Source organism: Poecilia latipinna, unplaced genomic scaffold, assembly GCF_001443285.1.
Source record: "Poecilia latipinna isolate Pla-1442-1.1 unplaced genomic scaffold, P_latipinna-1.0 Scaffold1374, whole genome shotgun sequence".
Lineage (NCBI taxonomy): Eukaryota > Metazoa > Chordata > Actinopteri > Cyprinodontiformes > Poeciliidae > Poecilia > Poecilia latipinna.
In genome coordinates this window covers 1-12,516 of record NW_015113990.1, presented here as the reverse complement: position 1 = coordinate 12,516, position 12,516 = coordinate 1, and the positions used below count along the sequence as shown (strand labels likewise).

At 38.3% G+C, this 12,516-nt stretch overlaps 1 long non-coding RNA gene across 5 annotated transcripts; it reads right to left on the bottom strand.

Moving 5' to 3' along the window:
• Positions 1 to 11,398: 11,398 nt before the first annotated feature.
• Positions 11,399 to 12,508, bottom strand: LOC106962125 (uncharacterized). 5 transcript variants are annotated; one of them, XR_001427906.1, is made up of 5 exons: positions 12,414 to 12,508; positions 12,224 to 12,339; positions 11,991 to 12,058; positions 11,800 to 11,919; positions 11,399 to 11,702 (listed from the first exon to the last, which is right to left on the bottom strand). It is a non-coding gene; the product is annotated as an uncharacterized LOC106962125 (long non-coding RNA). The 5 variants fall into 5 exon arrangements; XR_001427903.1 differs by having other exon boundaries at positions 12,224 to 12,343; positions 12,414 to 12,507; XR_001427902.1 differs by lacking the exon at positions 12,414 to 12,508 and having other exon boundaries at positions 12,224 to 12,403.
• Between the last annotated feature and the right edge of the window lie 8 nt (positions 12,509 to 12,516).

Here is a 12,516-nt window from a genome sequence, read left to right as displayed (position 1 = left end):
GAAATGATCAACAGGGAAAAGAGAATGAAACTTTGGGGAATGTGAAAAAGAATGGAGTAAAAAATAGATGAAAAGAAGCATGATGTAAGAAAATAATATTTAGCAAAGCAGCATCAGAGAAGATGAGAAAAAAGACAGCAAAGTACAAATTAATGTGGAAATACTGTAATACAATCAAATGACAGACAGACAGACAGACAGACAGACAGACAGACAGACAGACAGACAGACAGACAGACAGACAGACAGACAGACAGATAGATAGATAGATAGATAGATAGATAGATAGATAGATAGATAGATAGATAGATACTCCATCTCATTATGATCTGTACAATCAGACAGCCATGTGGAGGAAAAGTAAATGAAGCTGAATGTGAATGTTTAGGTGTTGCACATCTCTCACTCACCTTATACCAGATGAAATAAAGCAGAAAGTCAGCTTGGACTTGCACAGACTGCATTATTCAGATGAGAGCTGCTTTACCTACCACTGTGCTGGTAGAGTCATGCAGTCAGCTTCTGTTGCTCCTATCTGGAAACTCAACACCCCAACGTTTTGCAAGCCGAGCTGTAAACTCTTTAAATGGTCGTAGTAAACAAATATATAAATATATGAAACAATACAAACGGGCAAAAAAAAAAAAGGGTCTTTACAGGGATTGAAATCAGGATTTCACACGTCAAAGTGTAGAGTATAACATTATAACATGCACCAGGAATGTATTCATAACTAAAGGCACTGGTTTGGCTGTTCCCCCAAGGTGAAAGGTCAAGGGAGGATTCATGGGATAGCACTGGAGGAATTCCAGATATTTTTAACCCAAATATATTAGCAGATCAACTGTCATTCAACAAATCTGCTCTTCATTGAGGAGGAAGAAATTATTTGCTAAAGGGAAGCCAAAAGAAGTCCTGTAAAGAGTTTACCGTAAGTCATACTTGGGTCAGAATGACCCAACGCAGCCAATGACAATAGGAGTTTGTCCCATAACCGCAAATACGGTCGGTTCAAGTCCCCTCTTCGTCCGTCTCCAGCGTTGTGTCCTTGGACAAGACACTTCACCCGTCTGGCATGCTGGTGAAAAAAGACCGGTGCGTCACCAACTCTATAAAAAAAAAGATGAAAAAGAAAAGATTTCTTCAGGCGTGAGCCGCTGGTAGAGATACAGCCCAGAAGTGTTGCACCTGTAACCAAAGTGAAACTTGGTTCCACAAAGTACTGACTGACTTTATGAAGATTGCAGTTGTAAACAGGTCTGAAAATTGCAAACACTCCAAACAGACAATAAAAATGGCATAACAGGTTTTCTAAAGACTTCTTGATGACAACAGAGTTATGCGAGTCTAAGAACACACACAGAGTGTCATGATCCGTGTTTCTGTGTATTTATTTTAAGGTTTTTCTGTGTTCAGTTTCTGTCCTGAGTCTCTGTTTCTGCGTCTTCCCCATTGATTGCTTCCCAGGTGTGTCTCATTCCTTGATTACCCTCCCTGTGTATTTGTCTCTGTCCTTTGTCAGATCCTTGTCAGTTGTCATCTTAGTCAGTAGTTCTAAGTTGAACTGGAAAGTCCTGAGGCTACCTTGCGCCATCTTTTGTCAGATGCTACCGGTATTTAGCTGTGTGCTATTGTCTATGCCATGCTGCCTGATCTGGACTGTTTTGAGCTACATTCATCATTAAATTCATCTTCTTCGTCACAACCTGGGTCGTCAGCGTTCGTTCTCACCACCACTTACCACAACTCTTGACACAGAGATAAAAGGCTGGAGCGAAAAATATTAAGAGAAACATTGTTTGAGACTCATGTTTGGAGAACTCTTGATGGAAACTGCAAAAGCAAACTATAAAGTGAAGGTTTTGAAGACCTGGGAATCAGATCCAGTTAATTTAGAGGGAAGATATGGATATGCTTGGTAATGTAGAAGGTGCAATTCTGAAGTGGGTCACATATTCCCCAACTCTGACTTGAAAACAGTGGATGTGAGTGTGTCTGTGCATGTTTGCACAAAATACAAGTCAAACTCCCATTGACAGAGCCCAGATGTTGTGGCAGGTGAGGAGAGACTGTGCCGTGTTCTCCCAAGGTTTTTATTTTTTCACTTTCTTTTTTCTTTGATCTAAGCTTCTTGTCCGCACTATCCATTTCGTGGTTTTGTCAATCTACTTTGTTTTCACCATACTTTTCTCTTGCTCAAGGTAAACATAAATTGTTTTTAACGTTACTGTGGAATTATTAAAGGCTGAAAAGAAAAGTTTGGTTTTGAAGTGAAGCCGTCTGGAGATGTTTGTGCTTCACCTGCAGCTGACAGCAGTCGGATGAATCTTGGTTTGGAGAACGAGGGGGAATGGAGTAAGTCACTTGTAAAGCTTGGCTCTTCTTTCAAAAAGCTCTTGAATTTTTTCTATTTTTTTCCACTTACCTGTCACCAGTGCCTCCATTGCTAACTAGAAACAACCAATCAGAGCCAGGAGGAGGGTCTAAGTGCTGTCAATCACAACCCCGTTCTTGATAGCAGAGCCCATCATGAACGTTCAGGGTAGTTAGTTTGGCGGATAAACGGTTTTCTTGTAACGGTCGGTTGTTTCACCACCATTAACACATTGAGCAGCGAGTATATGAGATTGATTGACAGCGCTAAGACCCTCCTCCTGGCTGATTGGTCGTTTTTGGTCAGGAGGGCAGCATTTCTTCAGATGGCAACAATTGCTCAGAAAGTGTGTGGAAAAGCTAAATCTTTTCACATATTTTCTGTCTCATACCATACTGTCACAAAATGTTGACACTTTTCAAATAATTTAAAAAAATGTAATGAAGCTACATACTGCAGCTTTTAAAAACAATGTTTCATACTCAAGATTACCTTCCTCTGATATTAAAGTTATTTTGAGATCTGAGAAAAGTAATTGCGTCAAAGGTGAAAATGAGAAATCTGTAAGTACTTCTTCACAGCTCTGTAACTAGACTAATGTCTCCAACACTACAAAGTGCTGCAAGTAATCAAGCAAAATCATCACCATGACGACCGAGGTGTCGGCACCACCTGGTGTAATTACCAGTGACGAGTTAAAACAAAGCGTTTAGTTAACTTTTAAGAGTTTAGGGCAGTGTCAGGTAAAAACAAAAACTTTACAACAAACGTTCTTCACTGCATGGGGTAATACTGTGAGAACAATCACTATATCATATCGACGTCAGGTTTAAAATTTCTCATAAGCGTCAACACAGATGTTAAATGCACAAAAAACTTAATACATGAAACCCATTAAGACATGAAATACACCCTAACTCCTTCAGACATTTTTAAATTATATATTTTACATAAATAATAGACTCAAAATGTCCTTAAACATCCCACAGCATATTGTACAGCGTTTTTGTAGTCAATGTCCAGTTCGAGGTAAAACGGTTAATAAGCTTGGAAGCTTAATGAATTTTAAATCTCTGTCCAATAGTGCCAAACTTGCAATGCTGTTTTGTACAGATTAAATTTTCCACCTCGACAACCAGCCAGTTAGCATCGCTCCAGTGACAGTTTAGGCAGGTGCCGTTTTTATTTGCTATGTTTTCCCTGCTTTATTCTGCCTAGCTGATTTGTACATGAACACATCCGCCGATTTACCACATAAGCCTTGTTTATTTCGACTTGGGAAACCGTCTCAGAGAAACGCATCAATTTCTATCAAAGCATACTTACTGGGATTCTTCTTTCAGTCTTTTTTTCTTTTTATCCCTCTTTGTTTTTAGTTTTGCAGTCCTGCTGTTTGTGCTTCTACTTTAATATCAGGCAGCATAGCATGTCAGTGGCAGCAGTCCCCAGTGTTGTGCTATCACTTTCATTTGCCTGCTGTACTTCAAATGAACTGCTCAGAGGGTAACAGTGGTCGGGAGTCAGGAGTCATACTGAAGGCTTCAAAACTAAAGCTTTGTACATGAATAACTTTGTACATGTTTGTGTGCACAGCTAATTATTCAGAGCAAACTGGCTGAGGATGATTAAGCAGGAGGTGGAAACCGAGCCCCACTGTATGGGATTTGGAACTGTTGAAAATAGATAACAGGACGCGCCGCAGTTAAGGGAGCAGACAACATGGACTGTGACTGACAGAGAGAGAGAGAAAAAAAATAAAATAGATGAGACACAGCCACAATCACCTTAAAAAATAGGGATTCTGGAAAGGGAACGCAACGTGTGGAGCAAAAGTGAAGCTAGTTTATATCATTATGTCACATCGCAACGTTAACAGGGAGGAATTCACTGTAGAGCATATCAGCTCTGCACAAATTTGTTGTAGAATTTAACATTCTAAGAAAATACCATGAAGCATTTCTACAGGAAGTGAGGCGCTCTCTACAACATCTTCCCTTGTGTTGACCAAGTTGTATTCCTGGCCCAACAAAAAGCTTTTTATTGAAAACAAAAGGACAACACTTTGTGGAAGACATACAGAAATTCTCACATTAATAATGTGTGGAAGGAACTAGCCTGACCATTGCCTTCCTATGTTGTTCCACTCGATTCAAGTCTCGCTTTACAGACAATCTGGGCTTTCTCCCATTGACCCAGATTTCTTCGCTAGAGTTTATACCTGGCCAGTCAGTGAATAGAAAGAGAAGTTGTGAACGATTACGTTGATTTTCAGAATTGTTTTAGAATTGTAGTCTGGATGTAGCTTTATCATACCCACCTAATTAAGTCCCTCCATGTGTAATATAAAGTTTGTGTGAGGATTATGATGTTTTGTACATGTTTTTCTATACAATACACCATATCATGACAGAAGGACCCAGCCAAGAGTTTGGATAATGATCACTCTGAGTACTTTCAGTACTTTCAAGATGGAGCAGCGGAGGTTTCTAGCCTGAGTACTGGGGTTACAAGCTGTGCCTGACTATCCTGGTTGCAATAAGCAATGCAATTCCCTATGATGCTGTATCGCCTCACAGTTATTAATCAGCAATCCTGCACATATCATTAGCATAAACCCGTATTTCATTTGCAAAGATTTTAACTGATTGTGTAAATAGGCTTTTATGGTTTCCGAAAATAATATATGCATGTGAATGGGGGGTTTACGAGGCACTACTGTTGTGCATATTGGAGTAAGTGCATTGAAGTGTGTCTTGTTTTAAAAGGGATGATTTGTAGACCCATAATCATAATTCATCCACCATAAGATTTAAGCAGAGAGAAAGAGTCATTTCAAAGACAATTAGAAAGAAAATAGGAATGTCCCCTGCTGCGTGAGTTTATCCTAGTTACTGTGTTATTGTCTCCCTTATGTTGTATATGAACTGCAATATGAGCAAACGTCTGTGTGTGAATGGATGTTGAGCCATGGAAGCTATAACTCACTCCCTTGGTGGTGACTTTCTAGTTTCTAATCATCTGTTTTTAACTTTGAACAATCTCATGGGACTTGCAAGGAAACGTAAAGCATCAGAGTTTCGCAATTGAGGAGCTTTCCCTCCCACAGACTAGTCTAATACTTTGCAATTATTCTGCCAACTGGATGTTCTCTGGTCCTGTGTAGTGAAATCAACTAGTTCCTATAGAGATTATGGGGCCTTATTGGACACAACAACACAGTCAGATGATTCCCAATGCTCTATCTTTTGTTTTTTTCCCCCCATCTACATGCTTTGAATCATTTACACTTCTCTAAGAACTGGCTTGCTGGTACATAAATGTGTATTACAGCCTTGAATAAATAAGTGACAAGCAGAGAACGTTGAGGGTTAACGGACATGTGTGCATGTGCGTGTGTGTTTGTGTGCGCAAGATTCACTCTGCAGTTTGTCAGGCAGCAGGATGGTGAACATCACTGAGCTACTAACTTTGTCTTGAGTGTGTATACTTCTGTACAAACTCATGTTTATGTGTAGGTGCAAATGTGCGGTCTTGAACTAGGGCATATATGTGACATTGTTGCACAGCACCTTCATGACCAACATTGAGAACGACCTACTTACAGAGAGGGAAAAAAATCAGCTAGATGGGGTTTTAGCCGAAGTTGAACAAGCAGCATTCCACGTCTATGCACCACAAATCTAGAAAAAACTTCAAGAAAAATGCAAAGATGCTAAAACACTGAGTTCCTCTAAATCAAGACTTACCATCCACCTGTTTGGAGTTACTTTGATTAGTGGTAAATGGATTATTGATTAACATATTTGATTTGATGAAGGCATTTGACAAAATGTAGTGTTTGTCATGATGTACGTTTTGACGATGGACACAAAAGCAGAAAGGTAGAGTCATTGAGTAAATGAAGAATGTTTAATGAAACAAAATGATGGACAAACTTACAAAAATGAAAGGGAGCACAAGGAGCCAGAGCGGAACAAAAACTATAAATCACACAAGCCAAAGAGCGTTAAGAGAAGCAGACCCAACCAGAAAATGTTTCATAAAAATATCTAAACACTGTCTTATTTTAAAGTCAAACCTAAAAGAATTTTGGTATTAAGATTGTTTGACGCTAATAAATAATTTAGTATGGTGTGTGCTATGGCTAGAGCGACTGATGCAAAGTCAGTACCTCAATGCAAGTGGCTGGATTTCCTTAACAGCCAAAACAGTCTTTCTTTCAAAATACAGTTCTTGAAGGGGTACACAAAAATTGTAACTTTTACTCTTACTGTTACTTGTATTATTGATTTATTTTATATGTGTTACAACAAAGAAATTTTGCTACAGAAAGATGCTACATAAAGGATAAAAAAATATGGTAAAGGGAAGTAAAAGAAAGAGGCACATAATTTGAGGAAATTGTGTAAACATTGTGTTTCTTTACAGCACGTCCATAGTCATGCTAGCCTGAAACTATGCCACTCGCTGTCCCATCTATGCTTTACTATAATATAATCACCTTGGGGTTTTAATTAAAGTCTGATTTTTCTGCGTACTTTAGAACCATTCTAATTTTACAGTAATCAATGCAGTGTTACTACATAAAATCTTATCTATAAATCAATGTCTAAAAATTTGAAGATAAAAGAATCTAAAAGTGATTTGTAGTAATATTTGAAATGACTTGCTCATCAAACAATCCACTAGTGATAGTAATGAAATGCTACATGATAAAATAAATAAACTGAAAAGTTGTGAATGATGAACTCTGTTTAACAGAGAGACACGCTTTTGTAATTAACCAATGAGAAGTGCATTGATGCAGAGGTAAAGAAAGAAGGGATGTGGAAAATGAAATCAGCATGTGAGGGTGTGCATATGTCTTAAGTGTGTTTGAGAGTCATCCATGGCTTGATGTACTCATCTGGTTTTAAATGGGCAGGTGCATCATTATGTGCTCGAGAAACTTGGTTAGTTTCTTTCCTCTCCTGGACACAATTCCCTCCAGTCCCTCACTCCCACACATGCAAATCTGGGGCAGAGGAAAGAACTATAATTTTATTACAATATGATGAGCACTGACTTGTAAATATGCCACAGAGTGAAAAATGAGTCCTGGAGGTGTTCAGGAGCGCACCGCTTGCTAAGAATTGTTGAGGAAATTATGTAAAATGGAAGTTTAAAACAAGCCTGTCAGTATTTCGTTTTTCCGGCTGTAAATGGGAAGATTGTGTTTTATATACATAAATTCATTGCGAAGCCACTGATCAACTTCTAAAACTCTGCCGATTCCCTTTTCATCAGGTCCACTCTGTATATATTCAATCTTTTTTATGAATAGTCGAGTCAAGCTGAGAGTCAAGGAGAGTAAAAGTTGGTTATGGCAGAGCATCCTGTGGTCTGGTAGGATGGTATCTGACTACCAACATTAATACCGTTAAAATTAAATGATTTAATGGAATCTTTTATGTTGTTTTGTTTTATTGCATTTATGAAATTGCATTGCACCAAGTCTTGACCTCTTGACATCTTAGTTGAACTCTAGTTCGTTTGCCCAGAAACTCCGTTTTTTGGGGTGACGCGTCAACGTGCAAACAAACTTTGATCCGCTTTCAAACCTGCGTATTGGTTCAGTTCAAGTGAACTCTGGTGCGGTTCAAATGCATATGCGAATGCTAAGCAGAACGAAACCCGCTCCAAAAGCTGGAAGTAGACTAAAGAGCAGGGCATTCTGGGTAAATGCATCCAAAAGAAACGCATGTGTCTAGTGCTATTTGTAGAAATGGCAACTGGTCTTTTAAAGGTAAAGGTAGTTTTATTTATATAGCACATTTTCAGCAACAAGGCAATACAAAGTGCTTTACAGGATTTAAAAGGAAATACAAACAAAGAGAAAGAGCAAAAGAAGAAAAAGCTAATAATAATGATCCAAAGTAAATAAACTAGATACTCCTATTCAGGATTGGTAGATAAGTATAAGTAAATATCCTCTGGTCTAATTCCTTTTCTGGTTTGGAAGAATAGGAAGACAAAAGAGAAATCCTACAACCGTTAAAATATAATGCTACTCTGTCTTTGTTGACAATTCGTGAAGGAGGAAGCTGCGCTCGGTGTCTTCTTCGGAGGTTTCCATGTCGTTTTCTTCTGTGTTCATCTCGTCACGCCATACGTAAGGACGTGAACATGTTCTTCAAAGGGTTTGGATCATTGAACACAGCCCAGTATGAAAGAACCGCACCAGCTGAAAATTTAATAAATGTTGCAATTTTTATCCCTAATCGAACTGAGTCTACCGGAAAGTATTGGGTATAAAATTACCCTAAAATAACTCCTCTTTAAAAATCAATGTTCTTCTTTAATTTTTGCTGTAAAATGCCAAGGTTATGACTATTAAAGTTTTGGTTTTATTTATTTGATCTTAGGTGGAGGCGGTTAGAGAAATTGGTCTGTGATACCCTTGGATACAGAGGATTGTGGTCTTTACAAATCCTCTGTAACAACTTCGCTCTTCATCAAATAATGGAAAAATAGTTCTCTTCTTGGTGCTCCTCCAGGAGAACATGGACACAGACTCACTTCCCTTTGATGCTGAAGAATTTTCCAGAATGCCTCAGGTGCCCTGGGTGGCATGCAACACAACCATGACACTACAAATGCTGACACAAGCTAACAAAAATGGCTCGATGTGTTCAAGTTCAGTTTCAGCTGTATTGCAAATGGTGCCAAGAATGAACAGAAGATGCACTTCAAATGTACAAATACAGGCTTTGTTCAAGATCCCTTTTAGGAGTGTATGAGCAGCTGAATGCAAAATATATATATTTATATTTTAAAGTTTTATTTACCTTTAAAATATTTCTGCTGTTTAAGAAGAAAAGAGACACTCCATGCATTACAGCATGGGCCCATGACAATATTTGCATTTTCTAGAAGCCAAGCATCTGGGCTTTGTGCATACGCAGAGCTTCTATTTTTAACCATTGTCTTATTATGAGCCTGGGGTCTCCGCTCGTGTTGCTTCGTCAGAAATTAAAAAGGTGGGAAACCATTGGATGTGAACGTACCCACATGCCCAGGTGCCAGTGTGAAAAACAGCTTTTTTGCAGTGTTATTACTCATGCCTGACTTAATATACGTTGTCCTCTAAGTCAGCAGGTTGCACAGTATAGGTGCACATCTCGACGTGGGTGGGTGTGCTCATATGTGGAAAAGTACTAATACAAGCTGTTCTACACATCTTCAGTATGATTATCCTTTTGTATCTGCATGAGGGCGTGTGCGTTTCACTGTGGTCTACTTGACCTCCTCTCCACCTCTTTCCTAGTCCTTCTGCTTTCAATACCATCAGCATACTTCACACTGCTGCTACCTGCCCACACACTGGTGCTTATACAGGAAACAAGGCACGCACACAACAATGCACCAACAACGAAGGGCAGCTTCTCCCCACCAAACACATTACCCTCGGTGATCCGATGATATTTAGACCAACTGCTGGAATGACCGCTGTCTACCTGATCACCCACAAGCAGGAGCAAGGTATAAAGACGGAGACAGGACAGGTGGACACCGAGGGACGTGAAAGAGAAGAAAAAAAGGACTGGCTAATGTGATGTGAGCAGAGGAAAACGGGGTAAAGTATGAATGTGTAGTGTCTAAACATTTTATTCTAAAATTGTTTCACACCTGCATTGGTTGTAACGTTGCACACTCAAAGTTGGGGAAAGAAGCTGCTCTGCTGAAAGTGAATTTTTACAATCATAAAAAAAAAGGCCTGATTCACGCCCAATAAAAAAATGAATAGGTTTTTATGCTATTTCACTTTTCATCCATATGTAAACTTCATTTAGTATGACAAAAAATTATTATTAATAAAAACTCCCACCTAAGTGACGATTTGAGAATTCTCCTTATTTGCATGTGGACATTGGAAACTGGAGATTTAGAGTCCCTCTAGTCTGAGACTTGACCATTGTTAGATACTAATTTTTGGTTCAAATGCGTTTTACTTATTTGATTTTTACAAACCCATCTTCTCCAATACATTGAGTTGTAAAGGAGAAAGAGCGCACATGGACTTGCTTTGACAAGATTCCCAGTCGACATCGTCTTGTGTTTTATTAATTTTATTCTCTAACGTGGTATGTAAAAGTAGTCCAACTTATTTGCCTATGTAGTCTAACTTATTTGCCTATCCACACAAATTAATCTCTTGGCGCCATGTTTAATTCCTAAAAGGAAGTTGTCATTGTTTTGAAGGATTGGTTGACATTTTAGCTGTGCCCTACACTTCCCCCTATGGATTTGGCATGTTAAACAACGCTCAGAGGTGTAATTCAGTGGGTTTGTGTGGAAGAACTATTTTTCTAAACCAATCCTGTGTGTATACATTTTTTAAAAGAATGTGGCAGATATATTTGTTTTTATCTAAACCTAGCTACGTGTGTAAAATGCCTAAGTTAAACCTCAAAAATGTTAATGTGGTTTAACAAGCGTCTTATTGTGGGTATTGTCACAATTTTGCACCTGATAGTATTTTAATTTAACTTATATACCTGAAGTTAAAATCCATTGAGTTTGTCAACAGTTCAGTTGTGAGCCTTATATTAGAGAAGTACTGTTAAGAAAATAAATTTAAAATATGCTAGTTTTAAAACTTAACATGTCTTGATTGAAATAACCTAATTATAGTTTTAAAATCAGTAACTTATTCTGGCCTATTGACCTTTATGTTACCTGTAGTTACAGCAGATGGTTTGCTAAGATCTTTTGAACTGCCTTTTGTCTGTGTGGGAAAACAATAAGGAGAAGTTCTAGCTTTTCACACTCATCTGTGAAAAGCCGTAAAACAGCAGGAGTTCCTGGCTTTAGGTTGGGTAAATTGACTTAGTTAAATTGGTTAAATTGACCCAAAATTGGGTTGAAACTCATAACCCACCATAAGGGTTATACCACTATAGTTGGGTTAAAAAAAAGATTTAATTTTAAATTGCACTATATAAAAACAGGATTAAAAACAATCTGAATTTAAAGCTTCTTTTATTTCCACATGATACATATATAGACCCAGCAGATTTTATTTACAAAAATTACAAAACATAAGTTGTTTCAAAAGTATATAGTTAAATCACTTCAACTCATTTGGTTACAACTCCAGAAGTATCTGTTACTACACATTAGAAAACATTTCATGTAAAAAGTCTATTTTATAGCAAACTACAAGTAAAACTTTCAGCCATTAAACAAGGAGCATTTTTAACGACACTTTAGCATTTTTGCCTGTTTCCCTGCATGAGGACATACGGGTTGTCACATTTTGTAGATGCACCACCAGGTTTGTCCCAACCTGATGGAGAGAAGACAGAAAATAACAGGCCATTAGTGATGAACTTATATAAACAGCAAACAATTTGAGCATGATTCAGAGATGAATGTTGACTTACAGGCTGGATATCAATGAAACCCTCTGAACTTCCAGGTTGATGGATCTGAAACTCTTCTCCCAAATGTGTAAGTAGGGAGGAGCACTGGCAGCAGCTGCAGGGCTACATCATCTTGTCTGTCTGGCAAACATAAGCTTGTGTTAAAATGTTAAATGTTAACAGTTTAGAGAACATCTCTTGAGCTTCTATACCTTAAGGGAGAAAATTCATGTTGTTGAGAAGATGGCCGCTCCTTTCTCTTCTTGGCCATACAAAAGATCTTCTTTGAGAACAAGAGAGAGAAGCACAAAAACAGGCCGTTAGTGAATTTAAAGGTAAAGGGCTACATTCTCAAAAACTAATTTCTGACTGATTGTAGTTTAACACAAAACCTCACAATTATTTAAACGATTTCAGCATGATTCAGAGATGAATGTTGACTTACAGGCTGGATATCAATGAAACCTTCTGAACTTCCAGGTTGATGGGTCTGAAACTCTACTCCCAAATGTGTAAGTAGGGAGGAGTACTGGCAGCAGCGTCAGGGCTACATCATCTTGTCTGTCTGGCAAACATAAGCTTGTGTTAAAATGTTAAATGTTAACAGTTTATAAACATCTCTTCAGCTTCAATACCTTAAGGGAGAAAATTCATGTTGTTGAGAAGACGGCCGCTCCTTTCTCTTCTTGGCCATACAAAAGATCTTTGTTGAGAACAAGAGAGAGAAGACACAAAAAC